The 17,617-nt window shown below is 60.2% G+C and overlaps 1 protein-coding gene across 3 annotated transcripts in view; it reads right to left on the minus strand.

The window, feature by feature from the left end:
• BDKRB2 (bradykinin receptor B2) overlaps positions 1 to 15,985 on the minus strand; it is a 39,734-nt gene extending 23,749 nt beyond the window's left edge. The window contains exons 1-2 of one of the 3 annotated variants that reach the window (XM_045578352.1): positions 15,668 to 15,985; positions 9,570 to 9,575 (exon numbers count right to left, since the gene is read on the minus strand). The gene's annotated coding sequence lies outside the window, so the exon portion shown is untranslated. The remainder of the gene's footprint in view (positions 1 to 9,569; positions 9,576 to 15,667) is intronic. The other 2 variants (XM_036429032.2, XM_045578353.1) reach the window with 2 other exon arrangements.
• Positions 15,986 to 17,617: the final 1,632 nt, after the last annotated feature.

Here is a 17,617-nt window from a genome sequence, read left to right on the forward strand (position 1 = left end):
CCGGAGTGGATGCTGCCCGGCGTGGCTGCGGGAGACGGGATTGCGGTGGGTGGGAGGGGTCAGCGTGGACACAGGGAGAGCCGGGGGTGGGTCCTGGAGGAGGCTTTCAGAGACGAACTGGCCTGCCCGGTGCCAGGTTGGACACGGAGGGGCTGGGCAGGAGGAAGAGGAGGTGCCCAGCTCCCCCCACTTCCCCAGGGGCTGCCCTCTCCTGGGAAGGGGAAACTGGGTGGCTGATGTGGAGACACAGGATCAGGCCACCAGGCCTAGCCCTTCCAGTGTGAGGTGCAGGTGGGCAGAGGGCAGGTGGGCAGCTGGGCAGGGGGCAGGGGGCAGGGGGCAGGTGGGCAGGTGGACAGCTGAGCAGTGGGCAATGGGCAGGTGGGCAGTGGGCAGGTGGGCAGGTGCGGGTGTGAGTGGTGTGCAGGGCAGGGCCTGCGGGCGCACAGGCTCACCGGGATATGACGGGGACGAATGAGACGGGAACTCGGACGGAATGAGTGTGAGGAGGGAGGTGGGTTCCCCCTGTGGCTGCCGCCACCACGGGCCTCACCTGGTCCCAGCCACAGGGGGAAGCCCTCCTGCCCAGCGGGCTCCGGGGCCAGAGCCTGTCTCTGCCCTTCCGCCTGGCCGCACCCCAGAGGAGGGAGGCCCGCTGCACGCCGGCCCTGCGGAGGATGAGGGGTGCAGAGGGGCGACTGCCGGCCCGCGCCTCGCTGGCACACCTGGAGGCGGGGCTGCACCCCTCCCGGGCCACCCCTGGGCTCTCCCAGGACCCCGTGGGGCCGTGTGCACAGGTGTACCCCGATCTGCCGCCCGCTTCGGCGAGGGGTCGCGAACGCGCACGGCTGTCCCAGCTCAGTGGCGGGAGGAGGCGATGAGGCTGGGGAAATTGGTCCAGGCGGTGGGACAGGTTAGAAACAACCCCGCTGGCAAGCAGGACGCGAGGGAACGCGGTCAATGGGCGCTCGTTAACGAGGCAGGAACCCCGCAGGGCCGAGGCCACGCCTGGGGACGGACGGACGTCTGAGGAGGGGGGCCCCGGAGGGAGAGGCCGGAGGTGTCACCTCCGTCCGGCGGGCCAGGCTGCCCCGGGGGAGGAAGTGCACGGGGCCGCCTGCTGCAGCCATTCATTCCTCAGGTGCTGAGGTCAGAGGGCAGAGGGGGGCCTCCCACACCCCTGGGACTCCCCTCTGGCAGGGCCCTCCTCTCCTCGCGGACAGTGACGCTGCACAGGGACCCCAGGGCCTGTGAGTGCCACCTGGCCAGGAGTCCAGGGTTCCCCACTGGGTGGTCCTGGCCGGGGGACCCCAGATGTGGGGAGCCAGCCGAGCTGGCCCCTACTTGCTTGCTAATGGCTGCAGACATTGCTCTCGCTTTCAAAGCTTTAGTTCTCAGCTGCCCGGAGGCCGGAGGGCTGAGGACCCGGGGAAGTGGGAGGCGGAGGCCATTCTAGGGCTTCTCTGTGTCGGTTTGGAGGTGTGTGCGTGCATGCGTGCATGTGTGTGTGTTTCTGTATGTGCGCACGTGCATGTTTGTGTATGTGCGCGTGTGCATGTTTGTGTGTGTGCGTGTGTGCCTGCCTGCCTGCCTGCCTGGGGCAGGACCTCCGTGAGAGCTGCTGAGGCCGTGCTCCCTGCAGACCCTGGAGGGCCTCTGGGCTTCCCCTGGGGTCTGGCCAGTGGGGGCCCCAGCAGGAGGCGGAGAGAGGGAGAGAGTGAGGAGGGGTCGCTGCCTCCCAGCCCCCTCCCCGGGGCCTCGGGGCTGGCTGTCAGGGTCCTTGTCCGGCTGGTGAGGCCCCCTCTTGCGAGCTCAGGCCTCAGGCGGGAGGGCGGGCGGGTGGAGCGGGATCTTGGCTGCCCGCTCAGGCCCTGGGGTCCCTGTGGTGCCCGCATGCTGTCCACACTGCCAGCAGGCCCTCTGTGCCCACCCTCCACAGGACCCAGCGCCTCTTTCCTCCTGGGACCCTGACTCACGCATCCTGGGGTTATCAGGCCAGCGGTCAGAGAGGCATTTAAAGGAATTCGGTGAGGGAGCGTGGCGTGGTGAGGTGGGCGCTGACTGGGAATTGAACTGTGACCTCCTGGTTCATGATTCTATGCTCAACCACTGAGCCACACCAGCTGGGCTGCATCTCAACCTCTTAAAAAACCAAACCAAACCCCAAACAGTTGCTCCATAAAGAAGCGCAACCTCCCAGACCACCCAGCACGTCGGGGCCAGGGCCCGAGCTGGACTGCACAGAGGCCTCCTGAGTCACGGCTCCGCCCCTTTCCCCACGCCTCCCCAGATAAATGTTTTCCTGCCCGCGTGGGTGCGTGGGGGCAGGACCGAGTGGGAGCTGCTGAGGGCTGTCCCCGGTCAGGCCACACCCCTGGGACCCTGCGGGGGGGCGGGGGTGCCCACCAGGCTCTGCCGCCTGGCTTCCCCTGGGGGCTGGCCAGTGGGGCCCTCTGAAACCTGACCTATTGAACGATGAGCCAGGATGCCCTCTGTGCGTGGTCACAGGGGGACCCTCAGGCCACAGCGAGTGCGGGTGAGGCAGGGAGGGGCCCGGGGCCCGGATCAGCCTCGGGAGGGGGAGTGCGGCCTCCGTGCAGCTGCCCGGTGTCCTTGGCTCTGCAAACAGACCTGAGCGGCCTGGGGAGGGGCGGCGGGTCCCCGGACGTGAGCTCGGGTCCCAGAACCGAGAGCTTGGGCTCGGCTCCACCTCACACATGTGTGGGCCCGCCAGGATTTGGACAGCAGGAGCCTGGGGTGTTGGAAGCATTTGCAGGGGGGCGGGGTGAGGAGGGCGGCGCGGGTGGGGAGGGGGGCGGGCCTGGGCGGAGCCCCTCACTCGCCTGCGTCCCCAGCAGAGGTCAGAGCAGCCTCGCTGACCTGCTCCCCTCCACACCCGGGGCCCCTTGTCCTCTGTCCCTCGTCCCTGTGCATTGTGGGTAGGCTACTCTGCTCAGCGTGCTTTGTGCCTGGCCCCGGCCTTGGGTTCTGTAGTTTTAATGAATGAGCAACTGTATCTGGTATCCGGACACCACTCCTTCCACTTAAAAAAAAAAAAAAAAAAGGTCTCCCCTTTGGGTTTAAAATTAACAGGACCACACTAAAGAGCATGTAAACATAATGAGGTCTCCCGGAGTTCTGCCCTGGCCGGTGTAGCACCGTGGTTAGTCGGCTCTGGTCCAGGTCAGAGGTGACTGGGGTCAGGGGCACTTCCAGGCCTGGAGGGGCTGAGGGAAGGGAAGGGTGGGGTTCCTGTCCAGCACTGTCCCTGGCCTCCCTGCCAGGACCCTGGGTAGCTGCGTGGGAAGCTCTGGACACTTGTATCAGTTCCCTCAGAGACGGGCCACCGAGGCCCAGAGAGGTGGCCGTTCTCCCAGGACGTGGCTGGCGCGTGGCAGAGCCCTGCCGTGAGCCCAGGGTGTGGAATCCTGGTCCCCAGACCTCCTGCTTTATTTTTATTTTTCATCATCCTACTCCTGCCCCCATCCCGTGCGGGATTCAGAGCTGTGTGCTAACGCCTGGCTGTAAACGTGGTTACACCCCAAGCCCCATGCCCGCCGCCCATGCCAGGCTGAAGCCCTCAGCGTCGCTGCCCTGGGTGGATGGCAAAGATGTCCTCTTCTGCTTCCTGCACGCCCCCGGGTTTCTGCCCAGAGCAAGTGAGTAATTTATGAGGAGGGGCATGTAGAAATTCTTGTGTCCAGCCGTCATTGCTCAGTGGTTGAGCGTCGATCTATGAACCAGGAGGTTATGGTCTGGTCAGGGCACATGCCTGGGTTGTGGGCTCGATCCCCAGCAGGGGGCGTGCAGGAGGCAGCTGATCAGTGATTCTCTCATCACTGATGCTTCTCTCTCCCTTCATCTCCCTTCCTCTCTGATATAAATAAATAAAAAAAACCAACAACAACAACAAATCACCATCACCACCACCACCAACAACAAAATGTTCTTGCCACAGAGCAAAAGCCAGTGCCATGGGCCCAGCAGGAGTGCTTGCCAGACACGAGGTCGCAGGGCCTGCAGGCCTGGGCGTGCTGAAGAGCATGCTCCCAGCCGCAGGCGCCCGCTCCCTGGAGGGCCGGGGGCCGCGAGGCAGGCCCTGCTGGGCTGGGAGGAGAGGGCAGCCGGCCAGGGGCCTCAGCCAAGCTGGCGGCCGGCCCGGCTCCTCGGCCACACGCAAGTGTGTGCCGTGACCTCTGGTCACCCAGCCTGGTTTACAAAACAAGGGAAGACACAATAAACGGAGCCTCTGGGCCAGCTGCAGAGCAAAACAAGCCACGGGGCCAGAGATGTTAGGCACCTGAGACTCCTCACAAGATGCCCTCGGTTCTGCAGGGGCCTCTCCCACTGCCTGCTGGCTTCTGGGGGTGGCCTTCCTGCCCATTCATTCATCCATTGATCCATCGATCCATTGATCCATCCATCCATCCATCCATCCATCCATCCATCCAGTTAGTGTGAGGCAGAGCAGGAAAGAGCTCAGACGTGGCGGGCAGGACACAACGAATTGGGGCCTCAAGCCACATCCCAGTGCCATCTCTTAAGGGCCATCTCCCCTGTCACCTCCTCCGGGAAGCCTTCCCTGACCTCTCTGCCGGCAGAGATCCCTCCCTCGTCCGAGACTCTCTAGCCAAGAGGTGGGAGGAGCCTTGTCTGAGCTCCAGAGCCCGGGGGCCAGGCCCGCCTGCATCCCTGAGTTCCAGGCGGGACCCGGATAAACGCCTCCACATCGCTGGGCCTTCCCGGGGAGTACGGGCAGTAATAGCTGGTTCTGGAGGCCTGTGCCCATGCAGGTCCTCGGAGAGAGCATTGCTGCCTGGGGAAGCGGCCAGCTCCCCGAGCTGAGAAGCAGGCGAGCAGAATCAGTGTGATCAGCGTGCTGGTTCCTGGGTTCATTTCTCTCTGACTGGCACCAGAGACTTACGATGGCAGGATGTGCCTCAGCACGTCCCCCTTCACTGGGAGCGGCGCAGCCTCCCTGCCCTGGGCCCGGAAAGCTCCAAGGATCCCGGGTCCTGGCCCTACCCAGCCAGGCCTGCCCGAGCCAAAGCCACAGTCAAGTCAAAGCAGCGCCGTGGCCGGGGCCCCTGCCCAGCTCTGCCGCGGGAGGTGAGCTGTTGGGATCCAGGGAGTCATCCTTCTGATTCCAGAGCTCTCGGGGCTGCCCACGCTCGCCTTTTCCAGGAAGCGTGGTGTGTGTGTGTGTGTGTGTGTGTGTGTGTGTCTCAGAGCTGACTGCCCTGGGACCGGCCGGACTCTCCAGGACCGGGGAAGCGGAGGCTGCAGGGCGGCCCGAGTCCCAGCACAGGGCCCACCGCACGCCTGGACCGGGAGCCCCCGAGGCGGGCCCTGGCGGGGCTCCTCTGGCTGGTGGCTGGGGCAGGCGCCTTAGCCGCTGGGCAAAATGGTTCACCTTTTCAGTGAAGGAGGGGGTGCCAGGAGGGAGGGGGCAGGGAGGGAGGGGGAAGCAACTGTCCTTCCTGGGCCGGTTATGTCTATTGCACAGACCAGGGGACAGAGAGTGATTCACCCGAGGTCACAGACTGCTAATGGGGACCCGGGTGATCACCCCCAGCACAAACACACACAGACACAGATACACACACAAACACACGAACACACCCAGATACACACTGATACATACACACACACAGAGACACACACAGACACACACACAGATACAGACACAGACAGACACAGATACACACATACAGAGACACATACAGATACACAGACACACACTCACACACAAACATACACATGCATATACACAAACACACACAGATAGACACACACAGACACATACAGATACACACACACATAGATACACACACAGATATACACACACAGAGATACACACACAGACAAAGACACACACAGACACAGACACACACAGATACACACACAGACACACACACAAACATACATATGCATATACACAAACACACAGATACACACAAATATACACCGACACACAAACATATACACATATACACAGACACACAGACACACACAGATATACACATACACAAACACACACAGACACACACAGACAACAGACACACACACAGATGTACACACACAGATACACACAGACACAGACACACAGACACCAGATACACAGAGACACAGACAGACACAGACACACACACACACACACACAGTCTTTTCTCTACTCCCGCCCAGTTGCCACCGTGTTGGTCCCTCGGGCACAGGTGCGGTCCTGGCTCTTCCAAGGACCTGGCCCGGCCCGGCGGCCCCACATAGCTGCTGGACCGTGTGTGCTTTGCCGTAGTGAGCTCTCCGCCCCGGACGTGTTCAAACACAGTCTGGGCTACGCTTCTGGTGAGCCTGGACCAAGATTCCGTAAATACCCTGGATGTAAGTCCTAGGCCTCTAGGTGGCTGCCCCATCCAACGCTGCAGCTCCCTCACCCCCTGGCCTTCATGGTTCTAGACACAAACAATGAATTCACCTGATGCAAAGGCACCGGAGATGCCGACGACCGGTCAGGAGACCCACAGGCCCACGTGGCCCGCCGTGACTCAGTGCCAGGCAGAGGCCTTGCCAAGCTGCTCCCCTTCCCACGGCTCTGCTGGGAGCGGGGTGCCGGGAAGGGGCCCCTCACCTCTCGAAGCCTCATTTCCTAGCAGCGAAATGGGTTCGCAGGTGCTGATCCACGTCAGGGATCGTGACAATTAGCGGGAGCCTGTGGCCCGTGAGACGCCAGCTCCGGCTCCAGCCTCTGGCTGCCCGGCCCGGTTCCTGCCGGAGCCCACGGGGCCCAGACAGCAGGAAAGCCATCTGGTCAGCCAGCGCTGCAGGCCAGGGACAGACCGCGGAGCCAGCGGTGGCTGCCAGACATCCTCCCTGAAGAGGGTCCGACCGGGGAGGGGGAGTGCCCCCCAAGACTGTCTCCAGAAAATTCAATTTTTGGATCATTCGGAGAAGCAAATCAGGGACCTCAAAAAAACAAAACAAAACAAAACAAAACAAAACAAAACAACAGAAACACCTGCTACTTCCTTTTTGGCTGGTATTTCTGAAAATAATCCTCGGGACAGGGCAATGCGGAGAGCAGCTTAGCATCTGGTAGATGAGGGAATAAGAAGGCCCGAGATGTTGAGAGCCAGGGAACTAGTTGCGTATGTGGGAAATGATGCTCCAGAGAATTCACCAGAAAACGGAGAACACTTCTGGAACCGCGACAAGTGAAAAAAAGCCGGGCACTAAGGTGCATGAGGATGCGGTAGGCAAACTCTGGAAGGAAGGTAACATGCCCATGCGTGCTCTCGCTGGTCACCTGGGAGGCTGGGGGCTCTCCGTTGTTCCTTTTCCATTCTTTGCAGTAGCCTCCGATTCTCCTATGACGAGCACGTATTAACTTTTGTAATAAAAATGTGCACACAAGCCAAGTGTTTTCTCCGATTTTTCAAGAGCAGGGAGTGAAATATGGGCTAGTTTACGTAAGAACGATAACCGGCCAAGAAAGGCTTTGCTTACAGGAAAAACCGGTAAATATTTGCACAATCCTGTTTTCATATCGGTGGGAGCGTTGGAGTATTTATGAATATTTCTGCCTTGGCGTTCCGTTTTTACCGGACCACCCGGGCCCTGCGCAGGTGGACTCCGAGGGGAAAGCAGAGGGAGCTGGGGGAGGGGAGGGCTCCCGCAGGGCTGCAGACGCCACGCCTGGTCCAGGGTTCAAACTGAAGGTGGGGGTCCCCGTGAAGCCAAGGAAGGGGCAGAAGCAAACTCCCCATGGCCTGGCTTCGGTCCCCGAGAGGTTTTTCCTGGTGGGTACAGAGGTGACAGGTTTGAGCCCCTGCCCCCGTGAGCACCTTTCTGCTGCCCCCACTCACAAAGGGCCACTCGGGCCACCCCGTTTCTCCGCCGAGCCTGCATTGCCCCGTTGGGTCTGAAGTCTCTGCTGCTGCAGAAACCCCGAAGCCGGCTGGTGTTTCTGCCTTGGTATGTTGCCTGCCGCTTCCCTGCCCCCACTCTGGCTGATCCAGCCGCCTCCCTGGCCGCCCTGTCAGGCCTGCTGCGTAACAAAAGAGCCTGGGGAATCCATCACACAGGGGCCATTCGGATCCCGGTGCTGCCATTTGTTAACAACGTAGCTTTGAGGGGCACCTCCCTGAGGTCTCCCCTCCTGTAGGACAGGGAGCAGTATTGCCTGCTTGCAGGTGGTGTCAAGGACTCCGAGAAATACTCCCCTCCCCCCCCAACCTGGCTCCCAAAATCTCGCGAGCCCTCAGTTCCTTTCCCTGCCTCAGGATTAAAGGTCTATTTTACTCTCCCCAAACCCGGGGCAGTCACTGTGGAGTGACTGCCCCGCGTGACCCCAGGCCCTTGGCCACCACAGTCCAAACAGGCTCTGGGAAAAATCCCCAGGCCGCCTGCAAGGAATGTCCCCGTGTCTGATGTTTATCTCGTAGTTGGACCCACTGCCGGGGGCACACAAGGCGTCCAGTCGGCGGGGAGCTCAGCTCCCAGCAGCATCTCCAGCCCCAGCCCCTCCTGCTCTCCCCCAGCAGCCGGGTGCTCTCCGCTCCGGCTGAGCACCCTCAGGAGTCCCAGCCACACTTCCACCTGTCGGGCAGGTGCGGTGTCCTCCTGGGAAGACCCAGCCCAGGCCCCAGCCCAGCTCAGCCTCCGACTGACTCCCTGCTCACCCTGGAGCCAATTTCTCAGGTGGGAACACTGCCTGCCTAGTCGGCTGGTCAGAGGGTGCTTGGGCAGTTTTGGGTGGCACAGATGCCCGGAGGTGGGGCTGAGCTAGACTTCCGTGTGCACTGGGCAGTCCTGGGCCCTGACCACCCCACTGCACCCCTCCCCCATTTGGACCCACGCTCGCTTCCCCTGGTCCTTCAGGAGAAAAGAACTCGAAACCTGCCCACAAAGGCAATTGGGACGTGGACGTTCTAGATGTGACACAAGCTGGCAGTGGGGACATGCAGCAGGCTGCAGAGAGGCAGTGTGTGTGTGTGTGTGTGTGTGTGTGTGTGTGTATGTGTGTATATATATATATATAGAGAGGGGGGGGGCCTGGTGCATGAAATTCCTGCATGGTTAGGGGTCTCTAGGCCTGGCTGGTTATCAGGACCCCTAGGAGCCTTCCAGCTGCTTGCAGGGGCCTTCCTTTGTTCTGCACCCCCCTCCCCCAGTTGTCAGCGCACATCATAACGAGCAATAGAACCCCAGTCTCCTGGTCAAACTCCCAAGGGGACAATTTGCATATTAGGCATATATATATATAGATATAGATATAGATATAGATATATAGATATAGATATAGATATGTATATATCTGTATATATGCCTAATATGCAAATTAGTGTGTGTGTGTGTGTGCGCGCTGTGTCTGCATGTGTGTATGGGGTATGTGTATATGTGTGCATTGATGTACAATATATTGTGTACGCATGCATGTATGGGTGTGTGTGTGTGTGTGTGTTTATGTGTGTGAGCCCATGTGCTCAGCACCTTTAACTCTTCAGTTTGTCCTGTTTCATGCTGGCTTTTCCTTTCTTTTTTCAGGAGAGTCCAGCCCTCCTCCTGGTTTCTGCTGGCTGGCCCTGCTCCAGGCCCGGGCGCTGCTCTGTCTTGAAGGCACTCTGCAGCCCGTTTTACAGTCTGACCCCTCGGGCCCGCTGTGCAGAGGGGCCGCCTCTCCCTGCCCTGCGGTGGGATGTTCTTCCCGGGGAGCACGTGAGGAGGGGGTGTGTGCGGGGGAAACCCTTGCACATCTGCTCCGAGGAAGTTCATTCTGCCAGCTGTGACTGGCCCGGCTCTTCCTCGGTGGCCCTTCCTTGGCACACGCCTCTCAAGGTCTGAGGTGCACAGCAGGGTCTCAGTGCCAATGCCCGGGCCCGGGCCAGGCGGGGCTGGAGGGGAGAGCAGATGCTGGGCTGTGAGGGGCAGGCACTCCGGGCTCCAGGGGGACCCAGGCCTCACCTACAGGGCTGCGTGTGACCGGCGGGAGGGTCTAGTTCAGCCTGGCCAGACCCGCCTGCGTTTTTAGAGAAGCTGGGAATCTGAATGTTTACTAGAAATGTTTCCCTTTTTAAAGATGGACTCTTTTCACAACACCAGTGGCTAACTACGTGGCGCATCTGTGAGCGTGGTGGCCCACGGACTACGACTGAGCCGGGCATGTGCCCGAGGCAGCAGAGAGGGGGGAGCCCCAGGCCTGGGCCATGACCTGGGCAGGAGTGTTAGCTCGGTGCTATCCGCCTTTATGTAACTGAGGCATCTTCTGCTCAGGGACACAGGACACCGGCAGGGAATGGGGCCAGGAGGGAAGGAGACCTTTCTGGGGCTGATGGACACCCCCAGCCAGGCAGAGCCTCCCCCACAGCATGCCCATGGAAAGGCTGGGATGCTGGGCTCAACTGTGGCTGCCCGGGGCCCTTGACCATCCAGTAAAGTGACCGCCCGGAGCTCTCTGTCCAGCACATGACTGTGGTTCTCCGCACAGCACACACCGCTTTCTGGTCCTCCCTCTCCTCCCCGAGCAACAGAGAGCCAGCGCTCGGTTTTTCCTTAGCTGGACGACTGATACTAATGCTTTGTTCTAATTAGTCATTTTGTTTTGTCATCACTCTTCTTTCTTCTCTTATTCTTTTTCAGATGCTTCTGAGAAAACCCAGAGAGGCTCGGAGTGCATGGCGGGGGGCACCCTGCCGGTGTGTTCGAGATGCGCCGTGGGCAGCCACGCTCTGGGCTGGCTCTGTCTTTTCCCTGCAGGGACTTCCGGTTGGATGGGGGAGGCGGGACACACTGGGATGCTTCTCAGAACCCTGAGACCCGAGGGCATCTCCGCTGGAGCTGGGGCGGGAGCTGCGGGGACCTGTGTGCTCAGGGAGAGGGGGTCTGTCAGTCCTGAGACGAGCTGGGAGGGGCAGCGATGGAATGTCTGGGCCAGGGCCTGGGGACCCCAAATCGCTTGGCTGTGGGGACTAAGAGGAGGGACCAGGGAGGGTGGCATTCGGTCCAGGGCAGAGGCAGGGTCTGAGCTTGCTTCCCTCTGAAAGCCCTTTGCTAAAGCAGCTGGCCCCAAAATGTGGAGGGAGGCCCCCCGCTCTGAAATCCCTGCGCATGTTAGCAAGTCTTCGGGCACCCAGACCGCAAGCCAGGGTCCCAGGGGAGGGCCTGGCGTCTGTGCGGAGGACCGATCTCCAGGGCACACACCGTTTGGAAATGACCGGTCTTTCCCCATCAGGCCACGCCGCCTGGAGCACGCTCCCTCGGGGACCCCGCAGGAAAGAGGAGGGGACGTGGCGTCATGGGTACAAGCAGCACCATCACACACACAGAAGCCACGGGGCTGCCCCAGCCCCCCACACGCTACAGAGCACCCCACCCCAGGGAGGTCCTCACAGACTGCTGGTGCTCAGAGGGGCCCCCACGGCTCAGAGAAGCAACGTGACTGGCCAGAGGTCGCCCACGAGGCGTGTGGGTGTGGGTTGGGGTCTGGTACCAGTTCTCTGCACCCCATCTCACAGCACCCCAATGGCCAGAGAGGCAAGAGAGGTCAGACAGGCCCACGGCAGTGGGGGTGGGCAGGAGGGAAGTTGGAGCCTGTGGAGAAGTGTGTGTGGCTCCTGCTGGCACCACTCATGGGTGCATGGCCCCGGGAACCCCCAAGCCGCAGTGACCCCCCCCCCCTCCTCCCTCCGTGGGGCAGAGACAGCGCCTCTGAGAGTCCCAGGCCCTTTTCCTGACCCCGAAGGCCACCCGTCTGCGAGGGGCGCACCCACCGTGAGCCTGGCCTCTGCACCTGCCCCGTCTGAGCTAACCCCGCCGGGCCTCAGAGGTGGGAAGGGGGGGCCTGTGCAGCTGGGAAAACTGCGGCTCAGAGAGCGACTCTAGCCAGTAAACGGTCAGAATTTGAGCCCAGAGCCTGTGTTAGTCTTTTTTTTTTTTTTGGCGGGGGCGGGGAGAGAGGGCTGGAAGGGGAGAGGGGGGGCGGGGGCGGGGGGAAGGGCTCACATTTTTCTGCCTCCAGAACCATTAAGATCCCCCTTTGATGACAGAGCCAAAGGAAGGCCTGACCCCTTGGGTTTGTTCTGGAAAGGGTGTTTTGATGAAAGAGGTTTAGATATTGAGCTCAGAGAGCACCAGTAAAGATTAGAATCATCAGTCCAACCCCAAGAAACAGAATGTGACCATTGTTCTGTGGGAGAGTTTAGCTTCAGCCTAAAGAACTTTTTAAAATATCCTATATAATAAAAGCCCAATATTCTAAGTGCCCAGTCGTCCGGTCGTCCATTCAACCAATCAAAGCGTGATATGCTAATGATATGTTAAGGCCACTCAACCGCTCACTATGATGTGCACTGACCAGTAAGGGGCAGACACTCCGACTGGTTGGTTAGCTTACTGCTGGGGTCCGGCCAATTGGGATTGAGCAAGATGGGGCGGACACACCCTGGAGCCCTCCCACAGTCCCTCCCCGGCTGGCCAACCTCCAGCAACTCTCCCCACCCAATCGTGCACCGGTGGAGTATCTCTGCCTGACTTGTGCCCTCTCACAATCTGGGGCCCTTTGGGGAATGTCAGACAGCTGCTTTTGGCCCGATCCCACAGGCCAGGCTGAGGGACTCCACTGTGCACAAATTGGTATATATATATATATATATCATTGATTTCAGGGAGGAAGGGAGAGAGATAGAGAGATAGAAACATTAATGATGAGAGAGAATCATTGATTGGTTGCCTCCTGCACACCCCCTACTGGGAGAGGGAGGATGGAGCCCACAACCTGGGCATGTGCCTTGGGCTGGAATTGAACTCGGGACCTTCTAGTCCCCAGGCTGGTGGTCTATCCACTGAGTAAAACAGGCTGAGGCTAAAGAACTTTATAACAGGGCAACTGTCCCGAGACTGAGCTGCCGGTACAGCAGCGAGCTCTCCATCGCGGGAGCATGCACGTGGAGACGGCTCCCCAGAGGTCAGGGCATGCCCGGACTGGGTGGCAGGGGTCAGGGCATGCCCGGACTGGGTGGCAGGGGTCAGGGCATGCCCGGACTGGGTGGCAGGGGTCAGGGCATGCCCGGACTGGGTGGCAGGGGTCAGGGCATGCCCGGACTGGGTGGCACTGATGGATGCACTTGGGGATCAAGCCTTGGTAAGTTCCCATCATTTGACTCATAGCCCTGAGCCTCTGACTCCTCAAAGCAGCATGCAGGCCTGCTCTGTTTGTTTCTCTTTTTTCTTAAATAGAATTTATGTTTTAGGTTCACAGTGTCCGGGGAAATGCCTCCACAGAGATTTCCCATATACCTCCGCCCCCCCCCCCCCCCCCCCCCCCCCCGCCCCGCCCCGCACAAGTGGCACATTTATTAGAATGAAGGAACCTACACTTTCATGCCATCGTCACCCGAAGTCCACAGTTGGCACCGGGGTTCGCTCTTGGTGCTGTACCGTCGGTGGGTTTGGAGGAATGTATAATGACATGGACCACCGTTGTAGCCTCACACAGTAGTTTCACTGCCCTGACAAGCCTCCGTGCCCCACCCGTTCATCCCTCCCGCTCCCAGCTCTGGTGGCCACTGATATGTGTATGGTTCCTGTGGTTTTTTCTTTCCCAGAGCATCAGATACTCTGGGAAAGGAATCCCACAGCATGTAGCATTTTCAGTCTGGCTTCTTTCATGTGCTTTTCATGGCTTCTCTGTGACCAATGTTCATTTATCTATCTGTCCAGCCAGCCAGCCATTTGTCCAGCCATCTGTCCAGCCATTTATCCATCCATCCATCCCTGCATCCATCCATCCATCCATCCCTGCATCCCTGCATCCATCCCTGCATCCCTGCATCCCTGCATCCATCCATCCATCCATCCATCCATCCATCCCTGCATCCATCCATCCATCCATCCATCCATCCATCCATCCCTGCATCCATCCATCCATCCATCCCTGCATCCCTGCAACCATCCATCCATCCATCCATCCATCCATCCCTGCATCCATCCATCCATCCATCCACCCAGGCATTCAGCAATACTGACAGAGCCAGCTCTGCGGTAGGCACAGCTCTCAGTGCTGAGGAGACAGCTGTGAACAGACAGACAAGGTCTGTGCTTTCGTTCCGGAAGCCAGAGTCCCCGGTGGATCTGTAAGATCTCTGCCTCTCCCCGGTGGGCTCCTCTGGGCCACGAGGCAGTCCAGGTGAGAGCGGCAGTCCTCAGCACCCCCCTCAGACCCCTGTGAACGTCTATTAGGGCAGTGTGTTAGCAGAGACCACGTGGCATAGCTGTCCCCCTGCTCGGCACCCCCAGAATCCCCAGCCCTTGGTCTCACCGCCCGCACTCAGTCACCGGCAGCTTTCCCTGTGCATAAGCCACAGGTCTGAGTCCGAGGGGTCGAGGCGTTTCCTAGACACTCAGTTATGTCCTCGCCTCATCTCGTCCGCAAGAGCAGGAGCCGGCGGGGTTCTGTGGGTTCGGGCAGAGCTGGTGGAGACCCTGGGGTCCTGCCTGTGGAGTCAGCCTGGGGGCCAAACCCCTTTCTCCTGGCCATTCCCCACCTGCCGGACTCCCGCCCGAGCAGGAGGAAGACAGCCAACTCCTTCTTCCAGCTCGTGGGGCTCCGATCACAGGATGCCCCCATCCCCCCCCTGCTGCCAGGACCCAGCGGGCAGGAGGGTGCGCCCCAGAGAAGGCAGTGTCCCCTGGAGCCCTCAGAAGGGGTGAGAGGCGGGGCTGGCCCTGGCCCCTCTGCCCCGCACTTGGGCCAGAGCTCGCACTTCCCGAGCTGCAGGAGCCAGGCAGCCGTGACTCAGGAAGGCACATCCTAACCTGCCCCGAGAGCAACGCCCGCCCTAGTCCCCCGGCCCAGGCCCGGGACACCACCTGCCTCAGCAGCTCCACTAACCGCCCCGCTCCTGAGCGCCGACCGCATATAGTGTGGCGCTTCGCAGGCGGGAGCCCATTTCTGTCTCCACAGCCACCCTGCCAGGCCATCTTTATGGCTCATGCCATGGGGGGAATGTGGTCACAAGTGCCAGGCGGGGATGGAGACAGAGCCGGGACGGCCACCCAGGGCTGCATGCAAAGCCCGTGCTCTCCGTCCCTCTGTCTTGCACCGGGAGGGGTCGGGGGCGGGGAGCGGCGAGAACGGTAAAATCACCACCTCAGTGCACACCCGCCAACGTTCACGAACTCCTTCTCTCCTCCCTGATCACACCCTGCGGCCCGCCCGGGCAGCATGCCAGCAGAGCGTGCTGCACACGGGGAAACCGAGGCTCAGAGAGGGTGGGCAATGCGTCCCAGGTCACTCAGGGCCAGCGAGCGGCAGCCCCCACCCCCGCCGCACCTTCTGGGCTGAAGCTCTCTGTCCAAGGCACCCCGGAGAGCAAAAATCAATCGAGGCCGTCCTACACGGCTCACACAGGCACACACACACAAGCACACACAAGCACACATGTGCCGCCTGGCACCCTGATTCAGGAAGAAGGCAAGCCCAAGGCAAACAAGCGACTCCTCTGGCTGGAAGCCCTTCTTGTCACTTCTGGGGACTGGGACCGGACGGGGCGGGAAGGGAGCTTGCCCAAAAATCAGCCCCTGCGCCGCCCACCCGCCCCTTCCCTCCGGGCTGGGCTGCTGCCCTCCCAGCCCAGGCACTGCGGCGTCGGACCGGCGCCGGGCGGGCACCCACCTCGTCCGGCGGGAGCTGCGCGGGCACCTCGGGCGGTCGCTCCCTGGTCCGGCGTCGGGCAGGGGTGCCCGCGGTCCCCTCCGCTCGGAGGTGCTGCAGGGGAGCTGGAGAGCTGGCAGGAACAGCTCATCTTTCAAGGGCTGGGCTGTGACGTCACCGCCCCCTGGGCACTTCCTCCCCCCACTCCGGCCCAGCCCCGCCGCCCGCCCAACCGGCCTCTGAGCCCGGCTGGCTGCAGTTCCCAAACCCGCGTCCCGGGCTAGGTGGGACGGGGCGCTCGCTCCGAGAGCTCGGTGAGCTCCGGGGAAGACTTTCCAGGTCGGCCACGGAGGGTTCCCTGGATGGGCCATGGCCACCCTCCCAGGGAGCCTGAGGGCAGCCTTGGACTTCGCCCGGAAAGGTGTCTGGCTCTGAGTCAGCCCCTTCCCTAAGCCCTGGCCGCTCGCCGCTGCATGATGCATTCCCTCCTGGGCCTCCAGGAGCCCAGGCCCCGTGGCCCAGTCTGTGTTTTACCCCCTCCACGGGCCCCCTTTGCAGCAAAATGAGATCAGAGGTGTGGCTGGTGGCAGCGTGGGGGAGAGCCCAGGCGTGCTCTAGCCTCGGGCGCCTCCGTGAGTGAGCACAGCACTGATTGCTTTCACGGCGGTCCCTGCAGGCTGTTCCGTGCCGGAGCTGAGGTGTAAACAGGAGGTGGCCAGGTGGGCAGGGCAGTTGGATGGTTTTTATGCGGCATGTGCCTCCCGCAGGGCGAGGGCAGCACAGACCCAGGAGCGTGTTCTGAGGCTGAACGCCTGTCCTGCTCTGTTTTCTGGCAACTTCCCCACCCCCGGAGGTCCCCCGCCCTGCTCCACTGACAGGCTGGCTCAGCTTCTCTCCGGAGACTTGCAGACAATTCCCAGCACTGATTACTCCGGGAAGCAGAGAAACTGCAAAGCAAAGGGAAATTCAAACTTTTTTTTGTAAGAAGCTCTTTAAAAAAATATTTTATTAATTTGTTACAGACAGGAAGGGAGAGGGATAGAGAGTTAGAAACATCAATGAAAGAAAAACATCTATCAGCTGCCTCCTGCACACCCCCTACTGGGGATGTGCCCACAACCAAGGTACATGCCCTTGGCCAGAATCGAACCTGGGACCCTTCAGTCCGCAGGCCGACGCTCTATCCACTGAGCCAGACCGGTTAGGAGCCCTTAGGAGTGTCTCAGGGTGGAGCATTGACCTATGAACCAGGAGGTCACAGTCAGGGCACATGCCTGGGTTGCAAGCTGAATCCCCACTATGGGGCATGCAGGTGGCAGCCGATCAATGATTCTCTCATCATAGATGTTTTTGTCTCTCTCCCTTCCTCTCTCTGAAATCAATAAACATATTTTTAAAAAGAAAGAAACTCTTACAACCTTTCCTTCAAAAGAGAAGGACTAAAGTGGGCATGGAGGAGCTGGGAGCGACGGGAGGGGCAGACCCAGGCTGCTCCGGGACTTCTCCCATCCAAGTACTGAAATCTGACTCCGTCATCACTGAGCCACAGAAAGGCTTACCTGGAGGCTTGGGATCTCGGTCTGTGAGTTGGAACACCCTATTGGCCCTAAATGGCATGGATAGCCCTTATACCCAGGACCTCACAAAATTATTCCAATTGGCCAACCCACAGGGAGCCCCAGAAGCCTGGCTGATTCCAGGACGTGAGCTGCTCCCTGCAGCTTGCTGTTCCCCTGCTCCAGGGTGCATCCCCTTATGTGGTTCTGCCTGGAAGCTTCTCTCATTTGGAACCAAAGCAACAGAAAGCCTTGCCTTTCTTCCATCCAAGTGTCATTGTGTTGCATCCTATCAGCTAAAGAATCTTTATAATATAAAACAATTACTACCTACACTTGTATCTACCCAGTCACCCACTACCCATCAATCCATTTATCCATCCACCCACCCATCCATCCATCCATCCCTGCATCC

The sequence above is a fragment of the Pipistrellus kuhlii genome, unplaced genomic scaffold (assembly GCF_014108245.1).
Source record: "Pipistrellus kuhlii isolate mPipKuh1 unplaced genomic scaffold, mPipKuh1.p scaffold_m20_p_97, whole genome shotgun sequence".
Lineage (NCBI taxonomy): Eukaryota > Metazoa > Chordata > Mammalia > Chiroptera > Vespertilionidae > Pipistrellus > Pipistrellus kuhlii.